This window comes from Lucilia sericata, unplaced genomic scaffold, assembly GCF_015586225.1.
Source record: "Lucilia sericata isolate MDLA Ls3-8-SP2 unplaced genomic scaffold, ASM1558622v1 Contig000079F_arrow, whole genome shotgun sequence".
In the NCBI taxonomy this organism is placed as follows: domain Eukaryota; kingdom Metazoa; phylum Arthropoda; class Insecta; order Diptera; family Calliphoridae; genus Lucilia; species Lucilia sericata.
In genome coordinates, this window is record NW_023994112.1 from 563868 (window position 1) to 584438 (window position 20571).

The 20571-nt window shown below is 29.5% G+C and overlaps 1 protein-coding gene across 1 annotated transcript in view; it reads left to right on the top strand.

Annotated features, from left to right (window-relative positions):
* The window catches only part of LOC119616538, a 63022-nt gene that overhangs the window by 10128 nt on the left and 32323 nt on the right, over window positions 1–20571 (top strand). The window lies entirely within an intron of this gene.

The window sequence follows — 20571 nt, forward strand, 5'->3', positions numbered from 1 at the left end:
CGGGATTTGAGATATCGTATCCTGAAGTTTGGGAAAACCCCATTTTTAGATAATAAAATAATTCCAATGTTTACTATTTGGAAAAAGAACTAGTTCAGAAATAATCTTGTTAGTGTATTTTCAATCTCTTATGATTCCTCAGAACTAGGTCTAGGAATTTGTATTAAAAACCATTAATCAAAGAACTGGTCCATGAAACTTTCTATATTTCAAATGTTAAAACTGATTTCAATCGTGAATTCATATTCACTAGTTCTAGAATTAATCCAAAAAAGATGTATTTGTTATCGAGATCCACTGAAGAACTCTATTCAGAACCTGTCTTTACAAAATCTAATCCTTAATCAAAGAACTAGTTCATTAAACTTTCTATAAATACTTCAAATGAATTTAAAACTGATATCGATCATGAAGAGTTCTGGAATTAACCAGAAAGAAATGTATTTGTCATCTAAAGTTTCCTTGGAACTGGTTCCAAGGAGCATTCACTCTCTAGATGATAAAGAGGCAGCTAGTCCAAAGGAGTAATGAACTTATTCGCTGAAGTTTTTTTAAGCGTCCACTTTCTAGATTACTTAGGGATTGTAAAATATTGACTGTGTCCGCTCTCGTTTCCCCGGGGACATGTTACCTTGATGAAAGAAAGGGGAAAAGAGGTGCTACCAGTACCTCTAGTCTGCCGGGACTATAAAATGGTGAAGTCAATTCACTTCTCGGCCTTTCCTTGGAATGATTTGACATGGGGCCGAACTAGAGAACCACATAATCTCGTATTAAGGGTGGCCAGTTGCCCGCAGTAGTGTATGTCGATTAAAGGACCGATACATGGTGGAATCTATAATTCGGGATAAGTTTAGTGCTGTTGCCGAAGTCAACAAATACCCCACAGAGGAGCGTAGGAAATGAGTTGGTGTTAATTGTATATGAATGTAGGGGTATACGGATCTCACCCGCCCTTATACCTAGAGTGAGTGTGTCGGATGTTTTTCTCTATTTAATGTGTCGGATGAATGAGAAGTGTGCTAGATACCTTGTCCAGGTATGTTCAGGGAAAACTCTGTTTGGTCGTGGTTGTAAACGGAAGTGATGTTTTTGCATCTCGAAAGTTAAGCAACGGGGCAGCAATGGTCAGAGATTAGATAGCTCGAGTACTTGAGTAAAGTGCACGTATACTGGACACAATGGAGAGGTGGTGAGTAGTCACAGAAGCTCAACCATGTCAAGCACTCGACATTAATTTGTCTCCGCTCTCGCTTACGAATGAGTGACGACTATCGCTGATTCTTTTTATTATTACTTTTTTTACTTCTTTGGGAAGTGGCATGGCAGCTGACGATATATTAGAAAAATGTAAGATAAGTATGAATCTGTTATATTCACATAACAAATACAAGAAAAAATACAACAAATACATTTACTTAAGGTCCCAAAAATTGAAAATTTTAAAATGTACCAATGTACAAATGTTAATTAAAGTTAAAATTTTAATAACACTACATATTATTCACTACTTAAGTACATTTTTTTGCATTTAGTTTGTGTAAGAAAAAATTATTTAAATTTGATTAAAAAAATTATACTTTTTAGTCTAAAATTGCCCTTAAAAATACATAATTATAAACAATAATTGCAGCCCTGTTTTGTAAAAGTCACATTTCAAAACACAAACACATTGTAATAAGTTTTGTGTTTGTTTGTTTATTACATTTACTAACTGTATACGATGAGTGCATAAGAAAGAGAGCGAGTTAGAGAGCAACAACAAATAATAACAAATAAATAAAGTTTGTTGCCTAAAATCTTTTGTTTAAGTTTTTGTGAATTAAATCGAATACTTTTTTTGTAACAAAAAACGAAACATTTTTATACAAAACCGTTTCAATCTTCGTTTTGCTGTTGTTGTAGCTTATGTTGTTAATGTTGCTTTTGTACTTTTTTTGTTATGTTATACAGTTTTCTGTTCAATGTGTTGAATTTACTGACAATATTTGCACCAGGTTTACTCTACAAAAAAAATATCTGATAGTGTTTCTTTACTGTTGCTGTGTTCTTAAAGTTTTCAAAATTTTTTTTGGTGGTTGTTGTTTTTTCTTTATTTTGTTAAATTTTTTTTGCGGATTTTACTAATGCTTATCAAGATTTGAGCTGGTATAAGAAAAAAAAAAAAACTCTAACATGTTGAAAATAAACTTTTCAAAAGTGCAAACGCCACAATAATGGGTTCAATTTAGGAATACAGAGGCCATGTTTTTGTAGGTGTATAGTATGTGTTTGTGTGTGTGTATGAGTATGCAGTTGTCGTTACATTGTACAGATTCTTTAGCCGAGTTTTTTTTGTTGCTAACTTTTATCCTGTTTAATTCTTTCAAAGTTTTTCTTTTGATGAAAAATGAGGTTTAAAATAGAACAAGACTTATAATTAGTGTTTCCGATTGTTTTCACAGACAGCTAACACAAACAAACTAAAATCTTGTTACAAAAAAATGAAAAAAATAAAGGGATAACATAAGGATGCAAGAGCGTAAGAATTCTAATTAAAGTTGATTTTTATATAAAAAAATTAAGTTTTTACTAAATATTTCATTCAACATTTCCAATTCTAACTTCCCACCAAAAACAAATTCAAAATTGTTTTAATACTAAAAATGATTTTCAAAAAAAATTATTGTTTATTTTTCATTCAATACAACAGTGTAGATGAAATCCAAATCATGTAGATACGTTTTGTGTGGCAAGTGATAAGTAGCAGACATTTTCCATTACAAAAGAACACAACAACAACAACAAAAAATGAAATTGAATGACGCACCTTCAACTCTATGGATTTATTAATAACAACAAAAACCACAATCATCAACTTTTGGAGTGGCTTTAAACGCCACTTCAGAATAGATCAACTAAATAAAAATACACACACACACACAAATAAACAAACATATTATGGACTTATTGATAAGCTGTGACAGTAGCAATTTGTCAACATTAAGTCGGCAGGAGAGAGAGAGAAATAATAATTGTCATTTGTTACTCTGGCTGGTTATAAGATGATTTATTATAACAAAAAAAACTGCAGTCAGTGCTATAAGAATAATGAGTTTTTATGTTAACAAATAAATAATCATTAATTTTTAAAGATTTATTTATAACAATTATTTTCCTCTTTAATTTTCAATTATAATAATTTTCACATTTCTCTTGAGAATCATGCAAACAAAAGCAAAAAAAAAAAAACAACATTAACATTAATAGAGCTTTACGAGTATAGGGCGTGTGGGTTGGGATTTGAAAAAAAGGAACAAGGAAAAAATAATAATCTAGCTTAACTTGGTTTTGTTTGAATTAATGCTGATGTTGTTGTTATTGTTTTTGTTCTGTTCATTCGTATTTTAGTTCATTAAATGACCTTTGTGTGGAAACTGCTGTTGCAGCAGCAGCAGCCAGCTTGTAGTTTGCCATTTATCTACTCGTCGTAATCTCTTCTTCAAACTCTAAAAGAGACAGACAGACGGACGCTCGGACAGACAGGGAGAGCTGCTGCGTGGTCATTGGAGATGCTGCGAAAATAAAACGTTTTAAAGCCATTTTATTTTGTTCCAATTAATTAGTGCTTTTAATGCAATCCAATAAGTTAAAGCCACCACAAACCAAAAAAAAAAAAAATCAAACAACAGCAGCAATACAAAAAAAATTATATCGCTATAAACAGTCTTACACTAAACTACTTTACTTTTTGAAGTAAAGCTGGCTGCACAAAAAAATTAAATAAACTGTTTCATACTTACTTGTTGTATTCTTTAGTTTTGTGTGAAACATTGGCCAGAAAAAAAGACTTGTGTGATATTGATGTGGATAATGGCAATGTTGATGACGATGATGGTGATGATGACGTTTGCTATGTTGAATGAACAGTGGTATAGGCAACTGGAAAAGAGGGAAAAATTTTATAAAATAAATATTACTTTTTGGTGATTTTTACTTTAAAAACTAGACTTTTGTACTAAAATATCAATTTTGTATCCAATTTGAACTTCTGTACTAAAATATATTTTTTTGAATTTAAATTTAATTTAGCTTTTTATACTAAACTATTATTTCATTCTTGTACTAAAATATGTTTTTAATAGCAAAATTTTAACTTTTGCACTAAAGTTTTTTTTGTACCAAAATTTAGTTTTAGTACTAATATTAATGTTTGTATTAATATTATTTTTGTACTAAAATTTTATTTTTATACTGAAATTGCATTATTGGACTAAAAATATATTTTTGCTCTAAAAAGGGAAGGGGGAAGGAGCGCCCGAGAGAGGCGCGCCGAACGAACGAACGAACGAACGAACGAACGAACGAACGAACGAACGAACGAACGAACGAACGAACGAACGAATAACGAACGAACGAACGAACGAACGAACGAACGAACGAACGAACGAACAACGAACGAACGAAACGAACGAACGAACGAACGAACGAACGAAGAAACGAACGAACGAACGAACGAACGAACGAAACGAACGAACGAACGAACGAACGAACGAACGAACGAACGAACGAACGAAACGAACGAACGAAACGAACGAACGAACGAACGAACGAACGAACGAACGAACGAAACGAACGAACGAACGAACGAACGAACGAACGAACGAACGAACGAACGAACGAACGAACGAACGACGAACGAAACGAACGAACGAACGAACGAACGAAAACGAACGACGAACGGACGAACGAACGAACGAACGAACGAACGAACGAACGAACGAACGAACGAACGAACGAACGAACGAACGAACGAACGAACGAACGAACGAACGAACGAACGAACGAACGAACAACGAACGACGAACGAACAACGAACGAACGAACGAAACGAACGAACGAACGAACGAACGAAAACGAACGAACGACGAACGAACGAACGAACGACAACGAACTAAGAACGAACGAAGAACGAACGAACGAACGAACGAACGAAAAACGAACGAACGAACGAACGAACGAACGAACGAACGAACGAACGAACAAACGAACGAACGAACGAACGAACGAACGAAACGAACGAACGAACGAACGAACTAACGAAAAAACTAACGAACGAACGAATAACTAACTAACAACTAAAACTAAAAACTAACTAACTAACTAACTAACTAACTAACTAACTAACTAACTAACTAACTAACTAACTAACTAACTAACTAACTAACTAACTAACAACTAACTAACTAACTAACTAACTAACTAACTAACTAACTAAACTAACTAACTAACTAACTACTACTAACTAACTAACCTTCGCTCCACTGTTTGCTTCAGCCGCTTTGCACCATTTTCCAAACTGCTCCACTATAGACATAATTGTATGTTTGTCCGAATGTATGCGACCGCATATATAAATTTTAAAGCTTTAAAATTCTACTTTTAACTCTGGTCTGCTGCAGTTTTAATAGTAATTTTCGTTAAAAATAAACTCAATTCTTATGTAGTTGGTGGTAAGAAAACTGCCAAACAAAAAAAATTGAAATCTAAAATAATGAAAAGAAACAAGGTTAAGCACCGACCCTTAAATTGAACATTTTCTTTACATTTATATGTATTTTTTTTATAATTTTCGCCGGAACGTTACGATATTGTTCTATCTTAAGGTGTTTTAAACGTATCATTTTTATAAAGTTTTTTTTTCTTCGTTTAATTTTAAACGTATTAAAATTTGAAAAAAAAAATTCAATGCTATAAACCTACAGGTGAGGTTTTGTGAGTGTGAAAGGTGGGTGTGGGGATAGCAGTATGTAGTTACACTGCAGATTATAGTGTGAACGATTTTTTCATTGCTTTTATTAAAAGAAAAATGTTAAAATTTGAAAATAATTTATTAATTAGTTTAGTTTTTAGTTTTCATTTAAATATGTATTTCTGTTACATTTTTATATTATTTTCTTTAAGCCTATTTTTTCCTTCGTTGTTCCTTAGGAATTTAAAAATTTTACGCCTTAACAGTTTTTTTTTTTTAATTTTCACATGTTTATGTACGAGTTCTTGTTTTGTTGTTTTTTATTATTATTACATATTTACAAACTTTTTAACAAGCTCGTTAACTTTATTTTCTTTCTGCACTTGATTAGCACCTTTTGATCCTTGTTATTATTTTACGTTTTTTCCCAGTTGGTTGTTTTGTTTTGGTAAAACAGAATTATGACAGCGGGCGTTGTTTTTTTCGTACAAGCAACTTTTCTATAGAAAAAGTTGCTTTAGTTCAATCAACTTTATTATAGAAAAAAATGGCTTTAATCCAAGCAACTTTTATATAGAAGAAGTTGTTTTAATGCAAGGAACTTTTCTATAGAACATTTTTATTGCAAAATTTGCTTTGGTACAAGCACCTTCTCTATAGAAAATGTTTGTTTAATACAAGCAACATAATGTTGTTTTAATCTAAGCAACTTTTCTATGGAAAAAAGTTGCATTAATCCAAGCAAATTTTCTATAGAAAAAGTTAGTTTAATCCAAGGAACTTTTCAATAGAAAACGTTGCTTTAGTACAGCAACTTTTCTATAGAAAACGTTGCTTTAGTACAAGCTACTTTTCTATAGAAAAACTGACTTTAGTACAAGCAACTATTCTATAGAAAAAGTTTAGTTTAGTACAAGCTACTATTCTATAGAAAAAGTTAGTTTAGTACAAGCAACTTTTCTATAGAAAAAATATCCTTAGTACAAGCAACTTTTCTATAGAAAAAGTAGCTTTAGTACAAGCAACTTTTCTGTAGAAAAAGTTACTTTAGTACAAGCAACTTTTCGATAGAAAAAGTTGATTTAGTACAAGCAACTTTTCTATAGAAAACTTTAATTTGGTACAAGCAACTTTTCTATAGAAAACTTTGCTTTGGTACAAGCAACTTTTCTATAGAAAACTTTGCTTTGGTACAAGCAACTTTTCTATAGAAAACTTTGCTTTGGTACAAGCAACTTTTCTATAGAAAACTTTGCTTTAGTACAAGCAACTTTTCTATAGAAAACTTTGCTTTAGTACAAGCAACTTTTCTATAGAAAAATAGCTTTAGTACAAGCAACTTTTCTGTAGAAAAAGTTACTTTAGTACGAGCAACTTTTCGATAGAAAAAGTTGATTTAGTACAAGCAACTTTTCTATAGAAAAAGTTAGTTTAGTACAAGCAACTTTTCTATAGAAAACTTTGCTTTAGTACAAGCAACTTTTCTATAGCAGAATTTGCATTAGTACAAGCATATTTTCTAAAGAACAACTTTCTTTAATCTAAGGAACTTTTTTTACTAAAAACTCTAACTCTAACTTTATATTATTTCTAAACTTACTGAAGTATAACATTTTACTTTAAATTTAATTAAATTTTAATTAACATCATAATTTTAACACATTTTGCAAAAAAAAGTAAAACAAAACTCAAATAATAACAATAACGATAAACAACAACAATAATTTGTTAATAACAGTAAAAAGTTTGAAAACTATTTCTAAACAAAATAGGAAAAAAACTCAATACTAACTGTTAAATGCGCTCTAAATATTTAATTACACTAATTAAATGGAGAAAATGTAACATACAAACAACTTCCAAAACAAAAATCTACATACAGCAATATTTAAATAACATACAACAACTACAAGATGATCAGATTATTCAGTAAGTCAGTCACATTGTCGCTACTTGGACTTGGGACAGCTACCAAAAAAAAAAAAAAACAAGAAAAAAAAACACTCTTTATTTTACGCTCTGTGCCACCTTTTTGGCCGGCCACACTGAACAAATAGAAATTCCAACGTGCGAATGCATTGTGAATTCTGTCAATTAGCACCCTAAAAGATTTACTTAATTTTTTTGTTGTTTTTATTGTTGTAGTACCTACAAGTATGGTTTGTCTGAACATATACACAAGTATGGCATGTATCTTTACAAATAAGTAAACAAAACTGTGATTATTTACTTTTAACAGACCAAGAAATTTATGTATATAAATACATATATACTTGTACTATAAACAAATAACAACAACAACATATTGTGAAAAGAAAAACCTTTAGTTAAAACCAATATAGAGTAGATAGACCTAATATAGTTCATTTAACAGCAGCAACAAATTGTTGTAATAAAACTCACTGCAGCATTTAAAGCAGAACGAACAAACTCCAAATAGCAAAAGTAACTGAACAAAAAAAAAAAAAAAAATAAAAAAAATCAGAAGGGTTGCTAATTTCATTAACACTTCAGTGTTTTCTTTGATTTTGTTTATTTAAACGGTGAAAATACGGAAGATACACAACTCCATACATAATTACTTATTTAGGTTTTGGAATGAGTATCTTTAACTTCTAACTTTAAGTTTGTAAATAACATTAAACTGTTAGTTTTTCAGTTTCTTTTATTATGATGATTTTTTGATCCAGTTCTTTTATGTATATACATTCTGTAAATTGTTTAAATAAATATTTATTAATCATACAAAAGAAAAATTCATATATTTTTAGTCTATTATTATGTTAATACTTAAAAGGAAAATGGTAGAAATAAAAAAGACTTGATCCCTTAATAAATTTATTTAATGTTCAACAGTAACAATAACAAACGAAGTATGTATGTATGTAGCTTTGGGTTCTAACTACTTTAAAAGTCATTTTTCTCTAAAGATAAAAACTGTTTTTCAGAAATTCAGACAGAACAAACTAGGTCCACTACACTTTGATTATATCAGTTTCCTGGACGCATTTCCAATTAGTATTCCTCAAGGATTTTATATCTGTAATAACATCGCTCTCAAGTTATTTGGCATTGGCAAATACAGTATGCACTACGTTCGCCTAAGTCCGTTCAATCAATTTTATAGTTGTACCCGTTATATAGTGTAAAAAATCGCTTTTTTAACAAATTTTTTCTACAAACTCCAAACAAAATATAAAAAGTTTCTATCCGTATATCGAGAGGCCCTTTTCTAAAACTTAATTTTGTTCAGTAAAATGTTCGAATTATTCCTTGCAGATCGCACAAAGAATACATAATCTTGGTCTGTTGTTGGTCCGAAAAATTTCCAAAATATATTTGGTTGATCATGGACTAGTTGAACGTTTGCTAATGAAAATGGACCGATGAATAGTGGGAAAAATGAGGTTTTTGTTATATGAATTTAATACAAATAAAGTACATTTGACTACAAATGTTTAACGGTAACTCTGTTTGTGTGTCCATAGTGGACATCTCGCCCATGTTTTTAATTCAGTTATCGTTTCATCAAACGGTTTTGAATTCGTTAGGTTAACTTGATGGAGTTCTCTTCTCTTACATTTAGATTTAACCACATCACCCGATAACGCCCTAAATGCCCTTTGATTGTTGGTAAATAAGTAACCTCTATTGGAGCCATTGCAATTTCAATCCAGTTTACACATTCTGACTTCTATCTAGGAAGCTAGTGTGGTGATTAGCTAGTCGGTTTCTATTTAGATTCCCACACCCGTTTTGTCTCCCATTCAAAGGGGTATTTGCTCTAATACTCCGCATGACCATGTTTCCCTTGACCCTTATTTCACGGTGATATTTTTTCAACCACAGGATGAGCTTTTGTACATGGTTCTGCTGGCCCATGCACAAGCACTTAGCTCAAGTACTCGAGCTATCTAATCTCTGATCATTGCTTAACTTCAAAAACATCACAAACACGAGATGGCCTTTGCTGAGTCGGCACATAGCACCTACATAAGTAGGAGTCGTTCTTACTCACAGAGGACTTGTTTTTACTCACAGAGAACATACTATGGTTAATCTGGTAAGAACAGAGTAAACCTTGAACATACATAGGCAAGGAACGAAAATGCAATGGTATCACTTATAATATATCATTCATCCATCACTATTCAACTCAGCACACTTCTCATTCATTCGACACACTCATGGAGAGCAATGTCTGACACACTCACTCTAGGTTTACGGGTGGGTAAGTTCCTATAGCCATCCTATATCATGTACATACATTTAACACCAACCCATTGCCAACGCTTAGTCACTCTGTGGAGTATTTGTTGTCTCGGCACCGAACTTATCCCAAATTATAGACTTTAACGTGCATCAGTCTTTTAACCGACATTCGCATTTGGATTTAAACTACAGCCACCACGTGTACCCCGAAGAGACCTCTTCAATAACCGGGACAAGACAAAGTCCGCAACTCTGCCCTGCGGTTTACCGGTTCCCGTGATTCCCTATTATGTGGTTCTCTGGTTCGACCCTATGTCAAATCATTCCAAGGAAAGGCCGATAATACGTTTGACCATCAGCAGTTTATAGTCCCGGCACACTGGTACCGGTAGCACCTCTTTTCCCCGGGATTGCTATAACATCAATATGTGGTCTTTCATCAAGGTAACATGCCCTCTGGGGGCATGATTAAGTAAAAATATCCGCCTTGTAAGAGTTTAAGTTTTCTCTTGAATACCAGGGAAATAGTCCATTACTAATAAGCTGCCTATATGGCTATTGAGAGGGTTTTGAACCAATAGTATTTTTATCCAATAAATAGATTTACATATACTTGAACTGATTTAAAACTATAACCAAAACCTTAAGTTTTGAGAATAACTGCAAATGGAATCAAGTTTGACGGGGAATGTTATTAGTTTTTGAGAGTCTTAGATAACTGATTCTTATTGTCGTGGATTTGAAAGTAGAGGAAGAATTAAATGTTGATCTTATGTTAGGTAGTATTTATGGTTCAAGCAATGTTTATGATTCGGAATAGTGATATCAATACTAATGTCCAAATCATGTTTACAACTGGATTACATAGAATAGATTTTGAATGTACAAAAACAAACCGATTAAATTAGTTTCAACTACGATCATCAATGATGCCCTGTAGTTCCAACTATAACTGTACGATAAGAAACGTATAGACACTTACGAATTTTAAACCTGCTGCTGATTATATACTGCTAAATAAAACCCACATATTTATGATACTTATTAATAATAACTTGTTTACACAAAAAAAAAAAATATGCATAAATCACGTGACAATTATCCAGCCGACAGTAATAAACCGTGTAGGCTCTATAAAAAATAACGTTTCTTATCAATCATAATAAAAATTAAATTCATATGATTTTTGGCAATAAAACTCAAATCTAATGATATAATAAAATACATTATGCAGTGTTAAAATGTTATTTTTATTTCAGCTTAATAACACAACAATAAAGATAAAACGTAAAAACTCGATCAGTAGCTAATCATAACAAAGTCTAGTCATAGTTAAATTAAGCATAAAATTGTAAATTCAAAGCGTGCTGCTAAATCATAACTTAGTTATACAAAAAGGAATTCTGATGATATTCTGCAAAATAATATTTATTTTATTGATTTAATAGAAATTTTTAATAAAGAAAATATTTCAAGCTTGTGCGCTAAAACAAATATTTGTACTCAGTCATACACTACTATTTATTTTAGTTGTTGTTGTTGTTATTCTTTTATTTGTTTATTTAAGTTAAAAATATCATTCATATAAACTTATTAGTAACAACAACAACGTCGAACACCAACCATCTTTTTATTCTCACACATCGTGATCATCAAATATCACTGTCGTACGTACGTTTGGCGCATTCCGAATTTTCTACTTTTAAATTGGTTTGTACAAGTGTACTACACATAGGGGTTTTATATTTTTATATAACTAAGATGTGATCTTATACATTTAGTACCTAAAATAAATTGGTACTTTTTCCTTTAAAAAAAGACTAAATTTAAATGATTAACCCATTATTGCTTAATCGATAATTTTGGGTATAAATATTGAAAATAGTTTCATATAAAAAACTTTTTAATAAATCCCATAAATCTTTTCAAAATAATGTATCAATAAGTACCAAAAACCCAATACCATTGTACATCACTTTTTCATCTCTGATTCATATATTATTAATGATTATTGGACAAACAAACACGATAAACATTCATACCAATAAACTTCCATACATACGCGTAAAATCATTGATGCGTGTGACACATTACAACCAACCAGCAACAACAACTGCGAATCTTTTTTTTTTTTTCTTTTCCCCAATAACTCCATCACAACTCATGTGGAGTTTTAACACAAACACCCAGAGAGAAAGACAAATGGACAGACAGACAGACCTACACATTACTACACACATAAATAAACAAGTTGTTCGTTTAGTAGTTTTTCATTCGTATGATTTTATTCGTGTTTTTTGTGAAATGTTTGCGTTTGACTCTGGAACATGTGTGAGAGTAAGTGAGTTTATTATTATTATTCAGGTTGTTGTTTTTGTTTTTTTTTATATATCGGCGGCAGTCTTCGACCAATTAGTTGTTTGTTATGTATGTTTGTTTGATAAATTGTTGGAGCGTGTGTCTGTTGTCATGTTGTCATCATGACGACGACGACGACCAAGTCAATTGAAATTCATCAACTCAGAAAATAAGCCGAGTAAATACATAAACGATCGGCTATTAGGGTGGCTTTCTTTAGTTAGTTGTTTTTGTTAGATAAATAACTAAAATGGTAGCATTTAGCGCTCATTTACTTCAATAGTGTCTAAACTTAAGATGAAGATTTTTAGTACCGAATATTCGCTTATAAATTTTGAAAAATTTTGGTTTAGTTTTTGTTTTAAAACCAGTCTCAGATGTTATTTGAAAGCTTCAAATTTCGACAAAGTAGAAATAAATTTTTTAAGGGGTCACAAAAATAGAACTTGATAGTCTTGTTGGGAGTATAGTACCTAATTCTTTAAAATTGATTTGAAAGTAATTGTAGTCGGAGAAGTGCAAGTTATGGCAAATAGTTTTTAACCGATCTAGAAGAAGTCATTAAGTATGTTTACATTAAGTAGTTTTCTACTTAAATCGTTTGAAACAAATCGATTATGTCCGATTTCAGCCAAAATCTGTTGATGCCCTGGTGGCTTCCCATCAATAACATAGCAAGTGCGACAAGGATTCAGCATTGGTATTGTACAGAAATTTTTGTATAAGAAACCGTTATACAATAATAAAACTGTTATGCAGAAAATTTTCTATAAAAAAACTGTTATACAATAACTTTTTTTCAGAAAAAAAACTGTTATACAAAGCTTTTCTATGTATAACTGCTGTTAACTGTTAAAATTTTCTATAGAAAAAATGTTATACAGTAATTTTTTATACACCAACTGTTATACAGATACTTTTCTATAGAAAAATATTCTACAAACAAAAAAACTGTTATAATAGAAAATAACTGTTATAAAAGAAAAATTATATGTATATAAAAAACTTTTATACAGAAAATGTTCAATAAAATAACTGTTATACAGAAAATTTTTCGATATCAGAAACTGTTATACAGAAAAATTTTCTATACAATAACTTTTATACAAAGAATTTCCATAGAAAAACCTCTTATATAATAATTTCGTATAATTGCTATAAAAAAAAAATCATAGAAAAGTGTTATACAATAATTTTTCTGTAGAATAACTGTTATGCAGAAAATTTTCTATAGAAAAACTGTTATATAGAAAATGTTTATAGAAAAAAACTGTTATACAATTATTTTACATACAAAAATACTGATATACACATATTTTTCCATAGAAAACTGTTATACATTAATGGGTTTGTTTTACGAGACTTTTTCTATAGAAAAAAAAAACTGTTATACATATATTTTTCTATAGAAAAGTGTTCTACAAACATTTTTCTATAGAAAAAAACTGTTATATAAATAGGTAATAACTGTTATAAAAGAAAAATTATATATGAAAAACTGTTATACAGAAAATGTTCAATAAAATGACTGTTATACATAAAAATTTTCGATGTCATAAACTGTTATACAGAAAATTTTCATAGAAAAAACTGTTATACAATAATTTTGTATAATTCTTATAAAGAAAAAATTCTATGGAAAAAAGTCTTACACAATAATTTTTCTGTATAATAACTGTTATACAGAAAATTTTCTATAGAAAAATGTTTATAGAAAAAAACTTTAATTTAATTTTACTTGGAAAAACAGTATTTTTCACATGAGGATCATTCTATAGAAAACCCTTATACCATAATTAGCTCATTATACGATAATTTATTTTTGTAGAAAAAAACTGTTATACACAAAATGCTTGTGTAGAGAAACTGTTATACTGAAAGATTTCTATAGAAAAAAACTGTTATACAATAATTTTCTATACAATAACTGTTAAACACATATTATTCTATAAAAAGTGTTATATAAATTTTTCTATAGAAAAAACATAATTTTGTATATAATAACTGTTAATTTTATAGAAAAAACTGTTATAAAACAATTTTCTGTAGAAAAAAAACTGTTATACAGATATTTTTCTATATCTCTATAGAATAATTATTGTTTATAAAATATTGATTATGGAATATTTTCTTAAAAAAACTTGTACACTTTTTTGTACAAAAACTGTTATACAGAATGTCTATAAACAATTTTGTTTTACACAATTTTTTCTGCAGAACAAGAATCTTTTTTTATATTAATTTTTTCAATGGAAAAATTTTCTATAGAAAAACCATTTATATAAAGAAAAGGTTATTAAATAAATATTCTATCGAGAAACTGTTATATAGTTATTTTCTTGAAAAAGGTATAGTTATACAAAATTTAAGAAAACTGTTATACAAAAAGCAATTAAATCGATTAAAAACCTTATCAAAATTTAACAGAAGTTCTGGACGTAATTAACTGATTTTAATTAAAAATTTATTGATTTCCTTCATTTAAATTGTTAAGTTGAACACCTCTACAATAAATCAATTGTTTAAGGATCTTTGTTACTATAAAGGAGCTAAATGGTATTATTAAAGATATTCTATTATAATTTACAAAATTATAAAAATATCTAAAAAATGTTGTATGTTTAAAACTGAAAAGATTTGAAATTTTCTCTTAAGGAATGTAAAATAAAAAAAAAACTTTGATCGCCTACAAAATTATTACTTTTATAAACCATGGCTTAAAAATAACCAAAAAAAAAAAAAACAGTCATGGGAACATTGTAAAAATGATGTATTCGCCAAAGGAACAACAACAAAAATATAGCCAGAATTTGTATTTTTCATACTTATATTTTTTTCAAGATTTTATTAAAAACTTTCGCACGCAAATTAAAGCAATCATCGCAAAAAAAACACAACAGCAGCAGCCAACAAATAGCAAAAGTTGCCAACAACAGTAGCTAAAGACAGCGAATAAAACAACAACAAATAACAATATGTAGCAAATATGCAAAGAAGCCAACCAATGCACGTACCAATACAATGCAACACAACATATAAACAACATGAACTTGAGATTTACAAAATATTTTGCCCGGTAGCAAGAAAAAATTAACCAAAAATAAAATGAAAAAATTGAATGATGAAATATAAGTGAGCAGCAGCAAGCCAACAATCGCCACATAAGGCAAGCAAGAGCAAAACCAAACCGTTATTAAGAATATACTTTATGCAGACCACAAAAATCAAACCAAAGACAAAAAAATAAGCTACAGATTATGTGTGCAACGAAGCGCCGATCAATATCACGCGTAAACGTTAGTTTTTTTTACCACGCTTTTCTTGTATTTGTTGCAGTTGCTGTTGTTGCTATTGTTCTTTAACTTTAAGGCAAAAATGAGAGAAATTGTTAGTCTTGGATTTTGTTAACATTTCATTGCCATCACACTTGGTGTTTCCCAAGAACAGCGCTCATAAATCCATAAACTTCATTATGCTCCAAAAGCTATAAAATGCCAACTCAATACCGGTAGCAAGACAACAACACAGCTAAAGATAATTGACCACCATCATCAACTAATACTAGCAAACACTGGCTCTGCCGCCTAGTCGTTGAAAACCCCAAAAAATGAAAGAACAACTGACACAGACAGTGGCAACTATATGAAGCTGTAGCAGTGAAAAAAGTGTTAAAGAGTTAAAAACAAAAAAACATTCTAAATGCAAAATTTCTTTAAAGTTTTCAGCAGTAGCTTTATGTTGCAACAAAAATATTTTATTAACTATTGGTTGTTTGCTGCTTATAATGCTGCTGCTGCTGTTGTTGTCGTTAGCTGATATGTAGCTGTTTTTGCATATTGCTTTTTGTTGTTATTTTTATTTACCACCAACCTGGCCGAATGTTTGAGTGATACATCTCGTTTATGGCAACACAACAGAAATTTCCAAAAGCTCACAAACAATATGTTGATCCTCATAATGAAGATCCCTGATGATGATGAAGTCGATATTGCTACCAGTGTTACGCGTTGGTTTTTATTATTAATTTTCGTTGTTGTTGTTGTAGTTTATGAAAAATGATGTATATTTTTTTGTGGTTTTAAAAGCTATAAAACTCTTCAATGTACTAACTAAGGCACATACATAGAAGGGAAATCATAGGATTAAAAAAAAGTCGGGCAATAAACGATCTTGATATCGAAAAGTAATAGATTTTTTTAAATTCAGTAGAGCGGTTTCTAAATTTGTTGGATTTATCAAGACTTAAAGATTTCGGAAGAATTTTTTTCTTAATGTTGTAGTAAGTTAGTTAGTTAGTTGTAGTAGTTAGTTAGTAGTTAGTTAGTTAGTTAGTTAGTAGTTAGTTAGGTAGTTAGTTAGTTAGTTAGTTAGTTAGTTAGTAGTTAGTTAGTTAGTTAGTTAGTAGTTAGTAGTAGTTAGTTAGTTAGTTAGTTAGTTAGTTAGTTAGTAGTTAGTAGTTAGTTAGTTAGTTAGTTAGTTAGTAGTTAGTTAGTTAGTTAGTTAGTTAGTTAGTTAGTTAGTTAGTAGTTAGTTAGTTAGTTAGTTAGTTAGTTAGTTAGTTCGTTAGTTAGTTAGTTAGTTAGTTAGTTAGTTAGTTAGTTAGTTAGTAGTTAGTTAGTTTAGTTAGTTAGTTAGTTAGTTAGTTAGTTAGTTAGTTAGTTAGTTAGTTAGTTTTAGTAGTTAGTTAGTTAGTAGTTAGTTAGTTAGTTAGTTAGTTAGTTAGTTAGTTAGTTAGTAGTTAGTTAGTTAGTTAGTTAGTTAGTTAGTTAGTAGTTAGTTAGTTAGTTAGTTAGTTAGTTAGTTAGTAGTAGTAGTTAGTTAGTTAGTTAGTAGTTAGTTAGTTAGTTAGTTAGTTAGTAGTTGTTAGTTAGTTAGTTAGTTAGTTAGTTAGTTAGTTAGTTAGTTAGTTAGTTAGTAGTTAGTTAGTTAGTTAGTTAGTTAGTTAGTTAGTTAGTTAGTTAGTTAGTTAGTTAGTTAGTTAGTTAGTAGTTAGTTAGTTAGTTAGTTAGTTAGTTAGTTAGTTAGTTAGTTAGTTAGTTAGTTAGTTAGTTAGTAGTTAGTTAGTTAGTTAGTTAGTTAGTTAGTTAGTTAGTTAGTTAGTTAGTTAGTTAGTAGTTAGTTAGTTAGTTTAGTTAGTTAGTTAGTTAGTTAGTAGTTAGTTAGTTAGTTAGTTAGTTAGTTAGTTAGTTAGTTAGTTAGTTAGTTAGTTAGTTAGTTAGTTAGTTAGTTAGTTAGTTAGTTAGTAGTTAGTTAGTTAGTTAGTTAGTTAGTTAGTTAGTTAGTTAGTTAGTAGTTAGTTAGTTAGTTAGTTAGTTAGTTAGTTAGTTAGTTAGTTAGTTAGTTAGTTAGTTAGTTAGTTAGTAGTTAGTTAGTTAGTTAGTTAGTTAGTTAGTTAGTTAGTTAGTTAGTTAGTTAGTTAGTTAGTTAGTTAGTAGTTAGTTAGTTAGTAGTTAGTTAGTTAGTTAGTTAGTTAGTTAGTTAGTTAGTTAGTTAGTTAGTTAGTAGTTAGTTAGTTAGTTAGTTAGTTAGTTAGTTAGTTAGTTAGTTAGTTAGTTAGTTAGTTAGTAGTTAGTTAGTTAGTTAGTTAGTTAGTTAGTTAGTTAGTTAGTTAGTTAGTTAGTTAGTTAGTTAGTTAGTTAGTTAGTAGTTAGTTAGTTAGTTAGTTAGTTAGTTAGTTAGTTAGTTAGTTAGTAGTTAGTTAGTTAGTTAGTTAGTTAGTTAGTTAGTAGTTAGTTAGTTAGTTAGTTAGTTAGTTAGTTAGTTAGTTAGTTAGTTAGTTAGTAGTTAGTTAGTTAGTTAGTTAGTTAGTTAGTTAGTTAGTTAGTAGTTAGTTAGTTAGTAGTTAGTTAGTTAGTTAGTTAGTTAGTTAGTTAGTTAGTTAGTTAGTTAGTTAGTAGTTAGTTAGTTAGTTAGTTAGTTAGTTAGTTAGTTAGTTAGTTAGTTAGTTAGTTAGTTAGTTAGTTAGTTAGTTAGTTAGTTAGTTAGTTAGTAGTAGTTAGTTAGTTAGTTAGTTAGTTAGTTAGTAGTTAGTTAGTTAGTTAGTTAGTTAGTTAGTTAGTTAGTTAGTTAGTAGTAGTTAGTTAGTTAGTTAGTTAGTTAGTTAGTTAGTTAGTTAGTAGTTAGTTAGTTAGTTAGTTAGTAGTTAGTTAGTTAGTTAGTTAGTTAGTTAGTTAGTTAGTTAGTAGTTAGTTAGTTAGTTAGTTAGTAGTAGTTAGTGTTAGTTAGTTAGTTAGTTAGTTAGTTAGTTAGTAGTTAGTTAGTTAGTTAGTTAGTTAGTTAGTTAGTTAGTTAGTTAGTTAGTTAGTTAGTTAGTTAGTAGTTAGAATCGTCTTTCATAGAATTTGTTCCTGAAAATTTCAGAAATTCTTTTGCTCTCCTGTTAGTCTGAATCCAAGGTTGGTCCCATTGGTCTACTTCTTACCGAAAGCATAAATTTCTAAAACATAGCTTTGTCTTTTTCCTTTTATCTAAAATGTTTCTTTGATTCGTTTGTGTGTAAACATAAACTCAATCATGGACTAAAACATCTAGGTAAAGATCATCATTCATCCTAACAACTAAACAAAATAATAATGAAGACCACGATGATGACGAGGCTGCCTTTAACACTCACAGTTGTGGTTAACAATTGTTCAGTGGAAATGATAAAAATTCTGAGAATTTTTGTAAATTTTTACGTTTAAAAACTAATGAAACGTAATCAAGAGGAATGTGGAAAAAGAAAACTGCTCAGCAACTATAATAAAAAACTTGCACTATATCATAAAAACAGAAAACATAGATATCAGAGAACATAGTTGATGCTCTTAACCAAGTAAATTTGTAAAATCAATATTGTAATACACTTGGTAACACATAAACAAATTATATTTTTACTTTTTTTTTTTTATTAAAATTCCCCACACAAAAATTATGAATTTGTAGCGTGGGAAATGTGTAAATAAAACTCATTATAAAAGAAATAAACCAAAAATTACAAAAAAAAATGAAAAATAAAGAAATACCAACAGGAATCCCAGAAAGCAGCTACTTTAACGCATAAAAGAAGAGTTAGTTGTTGCAAGTTGCACTGCGGGTATTCATAGCTGCTACTTAACTGCACAAAAGCAAAAAAGAACAAAATCTTCTAAAAAAAACACACACAATGTGCAACAAATATATAAATCCCATCATCAAAACCACCCAAAGGCTTTAATAATACCAAAAACCAAAAAAAGCTTTAAAACTCAACTGGAACGTCGAAAGAAAAAAAATAAAAGAAGCTGGCTCTTTTATTCTTCATATGGAATTCTATGTATTGTATTTTTTTATATTTTTGTAAAACAAAAAAAAAAAAAAAAAAAAACATTTTGGCTTAAAACAATGCTGCTTGCGAATTTTTGTGATACATCAATGTTTTGGTTTTTTTTTGTATTTCTGTTTAAATTGTACTCGAACTGATGAGGCCAGACGCCAGCGTTGATACCTCCCTCTATTTTTTAGTCAGACATTAAGTAACAAAATACAAGACAACCGAATTTAACTTTAAACTGAGGGCATTGTTTTGTGCATTTAAAATAGGGTTGCCAGGTTGACTTTATTTTTTTTGGCACAAATAAATAACAGTTAAATTAAAAAACTAAGCTGCGTTTTAAGTGTTTTTTGATTTTAAAAAAGTAAAAAACATTAACAAATTTTAAAAAAGCACAACAAAGCTTGCTTATCATTTCAAAAAGTTTTGTAAACATTTTTTTTAGAAGACCTTTTATTACAAAAAGCTTTTTTCGTAAAAAGTTCTTTACCAGAAATATTTTTATTTTAATTCAGTTTTTCTTATGGAAAAGCCCTTACATTAAAAGCTTTTATCGCAAAAAATTCTTTACTAAAAATATTTTTATTTTAGTTTTTTCTTTTGGTTTATATTAAAAATATTTTCCAAAAAGCTTTTTTAGAAAACCTATCCTTTTAGAAAATCTTATTTAGAAAAACTTTTATATCAAAAAGCTTTTTCAGAAAAACCTTTTCCAAAATGTTATCTTAACGAAAATTTTCAGCAAACAACTTTAAAAAGCTTTTATGTCGAAACCTTTTATCTCAAAAGCTTTTTTCATAACGTTTTGTTTTTCCTTCTTTAATATGTTTCTGAGTAGAAATCAAATAATATCGAAGCTTTAGCCAAACAGCTTTTAATTCAAAGAAGATTTTTAAGAGAAGCTTTCATTTCAAAAAGTCGTTTTTAGAAAAGATCTTATTCTATAACAGCTTCTTCTAGAAAAACTTTCATCAAAAAA